The following is a 12,279-nucleotide window of genomic DNA, read 5'->3' on the forward strand; positions in this document are numbered from 1 at the left end:
ACACGAAAAGTAAATTTACTTCCAATCTTTTTAATATCATTATTTCTCTTTTCTTTGATTGAAGATTACAAAACAATCCCATGTCCCAAAACCTTTTCGGGAGAATTCAGAAGGATTTAAGCCATGGTTTCAACAAAATTCCATTCAGCAAATGAAACGATTATACATGTTGACTGAAGGCAACAAAATCGTGAACCTCGTGTGAGCTATTCTTATCGATAAAATGATTTCGAAAAGTTGGTTCCAATTTTTAAAACTTCAAAAATATACAATGCATGTCCATTTGGTCCATTCATTTACGTCAAGCTTTCGAGGAATATATCTCCTTGATCAGAACTTTGGAAATATTTTCACAAACAATATAAACATTTACTTACTAAATTTAAAAGAATTATTTCAATAATAATGAATGAGGGGAATATTTCAAAAATAAAACAAATGTTAATTGTTTGTGTGCTAATTATTTTAATTGTTATTATTTTTATAGTAATTTAATAATATTAAGTATTTACTAGTATAATATTTATTTGTGTTATAATTTCCGCGTTTCGCACGTTCAAATTGCGCGCCATTAAAAAAATCAGCTGCTAATTGGAACGTCGCGTTGGCGGAGGTATCAGCGGGTTCACTTTGGCAATTCATGTCGAGAGACGTGGTTGTAGAAGTCCTTCAACCTGATGATGAGCTAAAAGGCTCGAATCCGGCTCGTTGCAAAACAACTTACTGTGAGTAGGACCTATCTTTTTAAAAAGGATTGAACACCATACTCACTCCATCATTTATCATTTCTACAAATGTTAAAAGTAGTGTACCCACAGAACTAATCACTTTACAAGGTCGGTCCATGAAATTTAGGTTTTAAATGCATGATATAACCTATGCCAATGGTGCATCTTACAACTAACTATTGTCTGTGATCGTAAATAATTATGGCTGACATTGCTTAGTAAAAAAAATTTAAAAATAACAGTGTGGACGTTTTAGCACACCTGGAGCAATTTGGGCCAAAGGCATCTAATTGCAAGTTGCAGTAAGTTTTTAGGCCTCACTGACTGTGTCTAATTGATAAAGTTGGGAAGAGCACCATTTCCTCTTAAACGCCTTTTTCGATATCTCGAAAGGTTAAGTCAACATTTCGATAATTTTGTGTGGTGTTTAGTGGCCGTCTGGTGTTACGTAGGTTTTAGAAAAATATTTTCTTTATCGTGTCAACGTTTCGATCTTTATTGAGACCATCTTCAGAACTCAATAACTATCTTCAAATAATAATTGAGAACCGGTCACTAAACACCACACATTAATACAATAATTGCTTTTAAATCTTTCAAATAAATATTGAACAAAATTATTTAAATTCTATCGCTTTGAAGTGGTTTGGCATACGTCCCCTCATTTGACAACTGAACAGGACTTTCACCAACTCCTCTGGTAGCTCAGTTGGTAGAGCGGTGGACTGTAGTAGGTTGTTGCATAATCAGTGCAGATATCCATAGGCCGCTGGTTCAAATCCGGCCCGGAGGAAATATTTTTTTTAATTTTTACTAACTAAACTGTTTTAGGTTGACGTCGTTTTATAAATTGATTATTGTTCTATTTATATAATTAATTGGTTCAACCAATAAAGTACCGATAATACAAATTGCACGTGGAAAATAATTCTTTATTCTATAATAATACAAAAATTGTTATAAAAATCCATATTTAAATTAAAAAATTGGTTTCTTAGAGTTGGTTAATAATTACAACTTCTTAATTCCAATTAATTTTCAGCTTAAAAAATTTTTCACAGATGGTTGTCCAGTTAAAAGATTACTCAAGTCCTGGAAATAAAATTTCTTTATACATTTGAGAATATTCCAGTGAGTACCACTTCCAAAAATTTTACTATTATAATAAAAATAGTATTTTTATTTATTTCATATGCTTCAATTTAATTTCTTCTACTTCTCTATGGTAAATTCAAATAACTCCTAAACATATTTTACTAGTACAACTATATTAAATGTCATGAAATATAAGCACAATAAAACAAATTTACTAAAAGATTTTTACCAAGCGTTTAAAATGTAAAATTGAAATCATGAAATGTTTTTTACTTACCCAGTTTTGTCCGATTTAAAATTTAAATTAGCACCTTAGTGAGTAAATAAATAAACATGGGTAATGCAAACTATCTTAAGCACAATCATTAAATCTAATTGTTTGTTTATGAATGTAGTGCCTTGAAGTTGTAAAAAATAATACATAAAACAAGCTTTTTTCTTTTATGATTGTTTAAATAATAACCTAAAGTACAAATGGTAATAATAAAAGGGTAGAGCAGCGGCGTATTTAGCCGAAGGTCGTGGGTTCGAATCCCTCTCGTGACACTGACTTTTTTATCTCAACTAAAAACCTTAATTAATTGAAATATATTACCTGGTCAAGCGGACCACGAAAACTAGTGAATTTAATATTAGCGTAAAGCTCATTTCAAGCTGTTCAATACATTATTATTGGAAAAATGTTTTGATAGGAAAATAAATGAGCGAGGACTGTTCTAAATATTTAATTGATCAATCTGTGAAATTTTCTCGTTAACTTTGAACATGGAATAAAATTATAAGCTTAGAATTAATTCTACTTTTATTTTTTTTAAATTCATTTGTAGGAATGTATATTTCTGTTTTTTGTAAGAAGCCTTATCGTATATGAGGTAATAGGGTAAGGGTGAATTAATACCTGATTTTATTTTTACCCCTTTTGGTCCAATTAATCTCGCTGTTTGTCTATTTTTCATTAAAAGCATTACTTATAGTTATCGAAAGACTTAGAATTATTAATGATCACGTCTTTAACGGTTGAAAAAGTGGCAAGCACAACACCAGTTCCCATTAAACTGTCATTTTAGCATTTTAACACATTTTTATTTTTATAAATTCCTTCAGATGAAATGGTGCGAGTGATAAATAGACCAAAGCCGAAATTAAACGGCCTTTCACGATGATAATGATTCGAGTTGAAAAATAGCGAAAAACAAAAATTGTGCGTCTCAGAAGCGGGATAGACATTTATCCACGCCCTCTTCTGAAGACTACTCCGCCGGTTTCGCGCCCTATTGATCATACATAATGGCCCGGATGGGCTGTGTTGCAAAACGTTTCAAAAGGGCCATTTTCCTCCGCGATGTTGGCCTATCCCGGCACATATTTCTGTCCTGTTGACCCGTTTTGACCTCTCCATCTCCACTCGGCCAAAAACGATGATCTTGTTTTTACCGCAGATCTGACAACTCGCCTGCTCTATCTCAAATATAACCGGCTGACCCCAATAGTGAAATAATGTAAATTTATCTCTCTCCTGATATCTCGGAAAAATTTAAGTATTTTTTAATTTAACAATCTAACAATGATAAATGATTTTATAAGTGCAGATCTGGTACGTTTGTTTTTTCTTCAAGATATGATTTATTCTGGATTATAAATTCATAAAACGACCACACTAATTCCGCCAATATCATTATAAAGACTAAAAATTAGAATTATTTTATGAATACTACAACATTTTATTTTAAAAACGTTAAAACACTATATGCAGAGATAAGTCGTAACCTCTACAAAACCATTCCAATAATGATCCCATTTATAAAAGGTAAAGATGCAGGTTAATAAAAAATATAAAAAAATCTCTTACGTAAAATGCAATGCAAACGTAGAATAATAATTTTAAAATAATTAAAAATAATTTCATTTATATGAATATCAAATAATTAAATGCTAGAGCAAACCAATTATTACGAAACTAGAATGTGTTTTGAGTACATTTAAATCAACATTACATTCCCCAAAAAAAACAATAACTTTACTACTTACTGAAACCAATGATGTATAGTTTCTCGTGATAACAGAGAGAGAGAGAGAGAGAGAGAGAGAGAGAGAGAGAGAGAGAGATTAATCGTTTTATTTAATCACGATAGGTGTGTCCTACAGACCTAACTTCAACTTAACGTGAGTAGTAACAATTTACTTTATACGTACATTTTATACATACATTTTTTATACATACATTCTTTACGTGAGAGAGAGATTGATTTATTCATTGAGTGATTAAATGTTTTATTTAATCACGCAAAGTTAAGTCTCGTGGACCTAACTTCCACATAACGTGAGTAGTAAGAATTTACAATATACATACATTTTATATTATAAATAAATTCTTTTTACACACATTCTGTATTTGGGGGAGAGAGAGAGAGACAGACAGACAGAAAAGAGAGATCTATGAGAGAGAGAGAAATCTAAGAGAGAGAGAGAGAGAGAGAGCGAGAGAAAAGAGAGAGATCTATGAGAAAGAGAAATCTAAAAGAGAGATCTGTGAGAGAGAGAGAGATCTGTGAGAGAGAGAGAGAAGGAGAGAGAGCGAGAGAAAAGAGAGAGATCTATGAGAAAGAGAGAGAGAGTGAGATATGAGAGAGAGAGAGAGAGAGAAGGAGAGAGAGCGAGAGAAAAGAGAGAGATCATGAGAGAGAAAGATCTGTGAGAGAGAGAGAGATCTGCAAGAGAGAGTGAGATATGGGAGAGAGAGAAAGAGAGAGAGAGGGAGAGAGAGAAAAAGAGAGAGAGAGAGATTATGTAGTGTAAATACTGAAATAGTGGAAATTTAATCCCTCTAAGTTCTTATAATTCTATAAAAACCTTACATTCATTCTGACATTCTTTCTTTTTCAGTTATCTTTCTCACTCTACCTCTTCTTTTTTTCGTTTTTTATGTTTAGTATTGTTTCTCGTGTACAATGAGAGAGAGAAAGAGAGAGACAGAGAGAGAGAGAGAGTGACTCTGTGTGTGTGTGTGTGTGTGTGTGTGTGTGTGTGTGTGTGTGTGTGTGTGTGTGTGTGTGAGAGAGAGAGAGAGAGAGCGATAGAGATAAATCAAAAAGATTTTGGAGTAAAAAGTGAAATAATGTAAATTTAATTCCTAACACTTTCTCTTTCTTTCTACCTCTCTACCTATCTCTGTGTGTCTGTCTGTGTGTCTGTCTGTCTGTCTGTCTGTCTGTCTCTCTCTCTCTCTCTCTCTCTCTCTCTCTCTCTCTCTCTCTCTCTCTCTCTCTCTCTGTCTGTCTGTGTGTCTGTCTGTCTGTCTGTCTGTCTGTCTCTCTCTCTCTCTCTCTCTCTCTCTCTCTCTCTCTCTCTCTCTTTCTCTCTCCTTCTCTCCCTCCTTCCCTCACACACACACATTTCCCTCCTTCAGTTGTTTTCTTGAGAAATATTAATAGATTTCATTTTTCATTCTTCCAAATCTATTATTAATTCTCGTGAAAACTTTGAACGAGAGAAAAGAGAGAAAGAGAGAGAACTTGATCAAGAACATATTTGTTATATTTTTTACAAGTTTTTAACAATCGAGTAATTTATTGAAATTATAACGCATGTATCGTGAATTTATTTCCTAAAAGTTAGGCAATCCTTTTGCACAAATAAATCGGGAAAAATTGCCTAAACAAAATATTGAAGGCGTATAGAAAATATTTGTCTGAAGTTACTTTCTTACCTCCGTTACAATTAAATAAAAGTTACTATTTTTAAGTAGGTATTTAAGTATGTTGAAAAAGGTGAGAATCAAATTTAACGAGTATACAAATATTATAGACTATTTACAACAAATAAAACTTACGAAAAATGTTTTGTATTGTGACTTTTTTTTAGAAAACTATATAACATCAGTGAAAACAAGTAGATAAAAGCTGGTACAAATTATTCGTACTAAGTTTAAAATAAAGATGATAAATAATTTTTACGATACATAAGTTTACTCACAGAAAAAAAATTTCTAATACATAAAGCACGGATCTTAAAAAAAATATTATATATAATAAAGTATCAATTAATTCTGCAGATAGATAATAAATATGAAATCACTTCACGTTTACACAGATTTATGAATTATTGTTACAGATCGTCTTAACGTTAAAGTAGCCAAAATAATAAAAAGGCTACCTTCTTGTTCAAAATTTTCACTATGTTGTCCCCGTGTTTCCTGAAAAGACCTTTATTCCCCCAGGAGGTTCCAAATCGTAATAAGTTGGTTTCGCCTCTTTATACAGTTTTTCCCTGCCTAAACATCTGCTTTGAATTCACTAGGAAGTTATTTTTCTCCTTCTAGGTGATGACAGACACCTAAAATAATGAAGTACAATTGAGATTTTATTTCGTTTCCGATTGTTATAAATGTTAAAAATTTTCGATAAAACGCCTATTTTCTGATAACGATCCTGTCATTATTATCGGCTCGTTTAAATCAAAACGAATCCAATCGATAGAAAAGGCGTGATTGTTAGGAACCACGATTTAAAAAAATATTTTGTTTTAGATTAGAACTGCCATAAGCAGGCCTTGTCTCCCTTTGTTGTGTAATTAAATTTAACCTGTCAAAAGTATGAATGGTTTATCAGTGGAGGGAAAAAAATCAGGTTCTATTGAAATCGGGATCATTCAGGTCAGGATGAGGTATGACGCAGAAGACAAGTATGCTTTTTCTTTGTCCTAGCTCAACAGCCATCATCCCGGCGAAGAGGAGAAGGAACGAATTATATACAGGGTGTCGTTTTTAGATGACCCGATTGAATTTCTCTTGAACGAATGACGCTCAAAGGAAAACTATTAGAAAAAATTCAATCAAGACGAACGATCCAATTGGTCAATATAAGCCATCATCACTTATAGTTTTTACATCATTACGTTTGAAAAGAAAACCCGGGTTCATTTTCAATCTAAATCGATCATTCTATTGGCACTGTTTGTTCATATTTCTGTTTCCTATAAAGAAAGAAACAGAAACAAATTCACAGTTTCTTACATGTGAATCTAAACTTTCCTGCAAATAAGTCGAATTTTCTTCTTTTTCTTTGTAGTGGTATACATGGTTACTTGATAGAAAAGGCGTGATTGTTAGGAACCACGAGTTGAAACACGATATTTAAAAAAATATTTTGTTTTAGATTAGAACTGCCATAAGCAGACCTTGTCTCCCTTTGTTGTGTAATTAAATTTAACCTGTCAAAAGTATGAATGGTTTATCAGTGGAGGGGAAAAAATCAGGTTCTATTGAAATCGGGATCATTCAGGTTCTATTTGGTTACAGAAATTCAGCCGGTCTATCTAAAAAGTTTTAGATGGACCGGTTGAATTTCTCTTAAAACAATGAGGCTATAAAAAAAGGGTTTAATATTTTTTAGTCTAGGTTCAAATTTTTACCTTTTTTGGAGAAAAATTATACAGAGTACCTCAGGCCTAGTTTTAAGGACTTTGTTACGCTGAAAACAATGGTGCAATCGGATTTTAAATAGGTTAATAAATGACAAAGTTATGGGAAAATGTTTTAAAAAAGGATTTCGTTGTTAATTCCAATAATTTACTTCTTACCTAAAGTAAATATTAATTACCTTTATTGATTACATTCTGTCATTGTTTGTCAAACCTCCCATTATGAAATTCCTGGAAATAAATCAATTTTTGCAATGTTACCTATTCGTTACACTCAGTATTCCACTCAAAATGAACGCATTTTTCAGATCAACAGCGAGTTGATATGTACGACTACTTTATTTATAGAGGTGGTATATGAGTCTGTGCAGTCGAGTTGTACTCACAGAAATTTCGAGATCGCCTCGGAGTAAACCACAAAACGTTTATTCCTGTTGCTCGCAATATGAGGAGATATGGATCAGTTGATGTTCCATCACCAAGGAACCGTCAGCGTAATTTCGACGACGAGCTGAAAATTTTATTGTATGTTTGCGAAAATCATATTTCCTCTCGCAAAAATGTTGTAAGGGTTTTACGTTTTTCAAAAACAAAAATTAAAGATGTACTCCTGACTTAGAATTTTAAGCCGTATTTATTTTAGCTCTTATCTTGTCCAGGGACTTCGGGATTCTGATTATGACAGGCGTCTAACGTACCTTGTACAAATGTCGATTTGGGAGGCTTAAGAAAGCCTTCTTCCATACATCCTATGGACTGATGAATCCAAGTTCACGTCTAATTGTATAATTCATTAGAGTTCGTTGTCCGATAGACCAAATAACTTCTTTTCAATTAATTAATCTTTATGAAAGGTATTGATTTAAAAATGGCAAAAAGGAGGGAAAATTCGAAAGGTAGGTTGAGATGGGGAGTTCAAGTGGTAGAGCAGCGGCATATTTAGCCAACGGTCGTGGGTTCCAACATTGAATTTTTTATCTCAACCAATACCTTTCACAAAGTCTAATTGTATAGACTTAACCGTTGCAATTTTCGAACGTGGGCAGAGGAAAATCCGAGAATTTTGTACGCCCATCAGGTCATCATCAGCTGATTCACAGTATCAAAATATGGTATGGACTTCCCTCAGATAAATTAATTGGGCTTTATTTCTACGAAGACAATTTAAATAGTGCTTAGCTGCTCAATTTTTACCGACACTAATAGATGATGTTCCTCTGCAACAACGACAACGAATTATCCTCCAGGTTGATGGATGCCCCTGACGCAATTCTTTGGAGTTGAGGCGTTCAAATAACGTCACTTCTGGGTTAGGTGGATAGGACCTCATGGCCGATCTGTCTACGTCAATCCATCTCCTCTTACTCTATCGCTCCGAGCATTGGTGAAGAGTGGTTAAAAAGAGCAGATTTTTGCACCTTTACGCAAGGCAGGCAGTTCGAACATGAAATGTGATTAATAAATAACAATGACTGTGGTTTTTTTTCAAACTTTTTGTCATAACTTTGTCATTTTTTTGTCCAATGTAAACTCCGATTGTACCATTGTTTTCAGCGTAAAAACTCCTGTTGAATTATCTGTCAGGATTTATTTACATATTTACAATTCTGAAGTTAACTGGGCCTGAGGTACCCTGTATAATTTTTCTCCAAAAAAGTAAACATTGAACACTAGACTAAAAAAATATTAAATGCGTATTTTTTGTTTTTTTGATAGCGTTATTGGTTCAAGAGAAGTTCAGCCGGGCCATCTAAAAATCACACCCAGTATAACTACTTCAAAACATTACATACTCAACCCCACGTTTATAATTTCTACGGATAATATGTTTTGCTGTTCAAAGAGATTTATCCTCCGTAGTCAAAGTACATGTGTAATCTTGAAATCGGTGTTGTCTGAAGATATGTAGTTTACTTTTTTAGAACCAATCTTACCCCTCAAAACAACCTTAATATCGAACGCGATCCTAAAGTAGCCAAAAACAGACGCAAGAAGTTTCACAAACGATTCGCCTCACAACAAACTCTCATGTCAGAAAGCATCCCGCACCCTTCCATCAAACCCCTATGGCTGAACTAGTTTTTTTTTTAATTTATTTAATTATAAAGGCATACAACCACGATGGGTCAAAACTGCCTTGATGTTGAATTAATCGATGAGAGAAGAAAACAGAGAGCGATAAGCCAGGAGGGGCAGGAACATCAAGGGCAGGCGCACCCCCACAGCGAACCGGACACCACAAGACCAGGCAAGAACCAGACACCCAGACCTTAGTGATGAGACAGTGGCAGACTTCTCAGATGGCTGCGCATGGTGTGCCAACATCCGCAGCCCTCCCAAGTTCCGGGGTTCAAACTCAACCCAGAGGCCAGCCCACGTGCCCAGCCCCAACCACCCCCGGCACCGGCCGCCTCCTAGTCATTGTTGGTCACAATTTGTCGGTCAATCCAGTTTCAGTTAGGAACTCAAAAAGCTTTCTAATGTTAGCTGGGGAATCTTTCAAAATTTCGGTTCCAAGCTTATGTTTGACCCGAAGGTCTTCGTAGTTTCTGCAAGTTGACAGAATATCCTTGATTGTGATTATTTCACCACAAGTTGTGCATCTTGAGGGAGGTTCTCTGGCCATTAGGTAACCATGTGTCTTGTGAGACCTATCCTGAGCCTGGCCAGCACGATTTCTTCTTTTCGAGATCTTTGCATTGCCGTGTACCACTGTCTGACACTTTCCTTAATTTCTCTGAGTTTGTTATCCTCGATATTTCTCCACTCCGATTGCCAGAGGTTCCAAATTTTTCCTTTAAGAAACACAGCAAAGTCTTCACATGGCACTTCCGGCACGTAAATACCATTCGATGCAGCACATTTCTCTGCACGGTCAGCCTCCTCGTTGCCTTTTATACTACAGTGACCTGAGACCCACAAAAAAATTAACTGCTGTACTCGTACTATTTTTATAGCAAGTAAAATCTCTTGGATTCTTGGATTTATGAAAAATTTGTGTTTGATGGTTAATAGAGCAGAAAGGGAATCTGTGCAGACAACTAGAGCTGTGTGGTTCGAGTTTAGGATGTTAACGCATTTATTGACCGCAATTAATTTGCCAGTGTAGTTACTACATATCTGAGAAAGAGAGAACATCATTTTTCTATCCTGATAAACAAATGCCGCACCGACACCACTTGGGTTACTGGAACCGTCCGTAAATGCGAAAGTTGCGTTTGGGATTGTACTTTTTATTCTTAAAAATTCTTTTTTATAAATGTATGAGGGAGTATTTTCTTTAGGAAATCTTGTTAGATTAAAGTTTATATTTGGGGTAGGCATGAGCCACGGCGGAATCGGGGAGACATGTTTCTTTTGTATTTTGGGAATTGATAAGTCTGTGGTGTTTAGGAACTCGACTCGAAAGACAAAGTGACATCTATATGAGTTATTACTAGCCTTACGACATCATAAGTGAAAGTGACAGTAATTAATACCAATACATAAGAGTGACTACTATTGAGTAGAAATAATTTAGATGGAGCGTGTATATCAATTCACTGTTTGGAAAGGACAGTTCTACAAACAGCTGTGAGTAGAACTATCCTTTCCAACCAGTACTATTAAGTTGTTTCCTCGTATTTTTAATATAACATGTAATTACAAACTAATATCAAATTTACTTAAGCACAGCACTTATTGCAGAGGTATAATTTTTAAAAATGTTTAGTATATACACTACCTGATCATCCGACATAACGATCCATCATTGTCCATCCCATAAAAAAGCTGTAATGTGCTTAAAAGTGTATTTGTCGTTTTTGGCATTAAATAAAAATATGATATTATAATTTTATGGATTTTCCTTTGTTACGCGAAGAGGTCTTACTAAAGGAAAATAGGTTTTTCAATGAAGAAATAATGGTTAAATGAAAGATATCTTAGAAAATGTGTGTGTTGGGGAAAAGTCAGCAATTGAACTCTTCTAACAAAAACATTTTGTTTTCTTTTCTCTTCTTTTAATTTTTTCCGAGCATTATATCCATTTTGTCTGAGTGAATCTGGAACTTTGAAAGTTAATTTATTTAGAGTGATTTTCTTTCTTCCTTTATACTAAGCGTAATTTGTTACAGGCATTTTTATCGATTTTTTTAAATTTTTTTACAAGTAAGTATATTTATTTAATGATTATTCCTGTCAAATTTTTTATCGGTCGACAAATTTTGTAAAATAAAATCGTTCCTGCGGACTTTCCGTGGTTCCATATAGAGAGCGCGTGGAAATGGCATCCGATTGGAGGGTAAACTTGAGCACTGCAGCGAGTATCTGTGTTCCCTGTTCCGATCGGAGTAACCAGGTTTGTTTTATTGTATATAATGTGTCATATTTAGTGGCCGTTAATTAATGATTATTTGGAGATCGTGAGATGCGGGTTGGTGTGACGTAGGTTCAAAAAAACAGTTTCTCTATCGTGGCACGTTCCGATCTTTATTGAGATCATCTTCAGGGCTCAAAGTGTTCATTTTCTGTGTAGATGTGTCACTACTGTGTGTCGTGTTGAGAGTGCCCTACACGACACACAGTATTGACACATCTTCACAAAAAACAAACACTTTGAGCCCTGAAGATGATCTCAATAAAGATTGAAACGTTGGCACGACAAAGAAAATGTTTTTCTGAGCCTGCGTCACACCAGACGGCATTTCACGATCTCCAAATAACCAGTGTATATAATAGTTTTGGATCCCTAGCGTGTGTTGAGGGCGAATGTATTTATTAGCGCGAATGTGCAGTGGGAGAGGTCTATGGCGGAATACTGAGTACTCCCTCGAACCTCAATTAAGTTAGTTAAATAAAAGGAATGTAAACGTGTTTAGATTTAAGAATGGATTGTGTTAGAAGTTGAAATGACCTCCCTGTTGATGGAGCCCAACCTCACAGGCTGGATGGATAAAATCAAGGTATGAACCGGATAGTCAACAGAGTGGGTGACTCTCAAGGCGCGCCGATAATACATAGTAAGTTACAAAAGTTTGATTTGCCAGTAGTCTGCGAT

The 12,279-nt window shown here is 34.7% G+C and overlaps 1 non-coding gene across 1 annotated transcript; it reads left to right on the forward strand.

The window, feature by feature from the left end:
• The first annotated feature begins 1,422 nt into the window (after positions 1-1,422).
• Positions 1,423-1,521, forward strand: Trnay-gua. The gene is made up of 2 exons: positions 1,423-1,459; positions 1,486-1,521. It is a non-coding gene; the product is annotated as a tRNA-Tyr (tRNA).
• The last annotated feature ends 10,758 nt before the right edge of the window (positions 1,522-12,279 follow it).

This window comes from Cimex lectularius, unplaced genomic scaffold (assembly GCF_000648675.2).
Source record: "Cimex lectularius strain Harlan isolate CLEC.00 unplaced genomic scaffold, Clec_2.1 scaffold303, whole genome shotgun sequence".
NCBI classification, from domain to species: Eukaryota; Metazoa; Arthropoda; class Insecta; order Hemiptera; family Cimicidae; genus Cimex; species Cimex lectularius.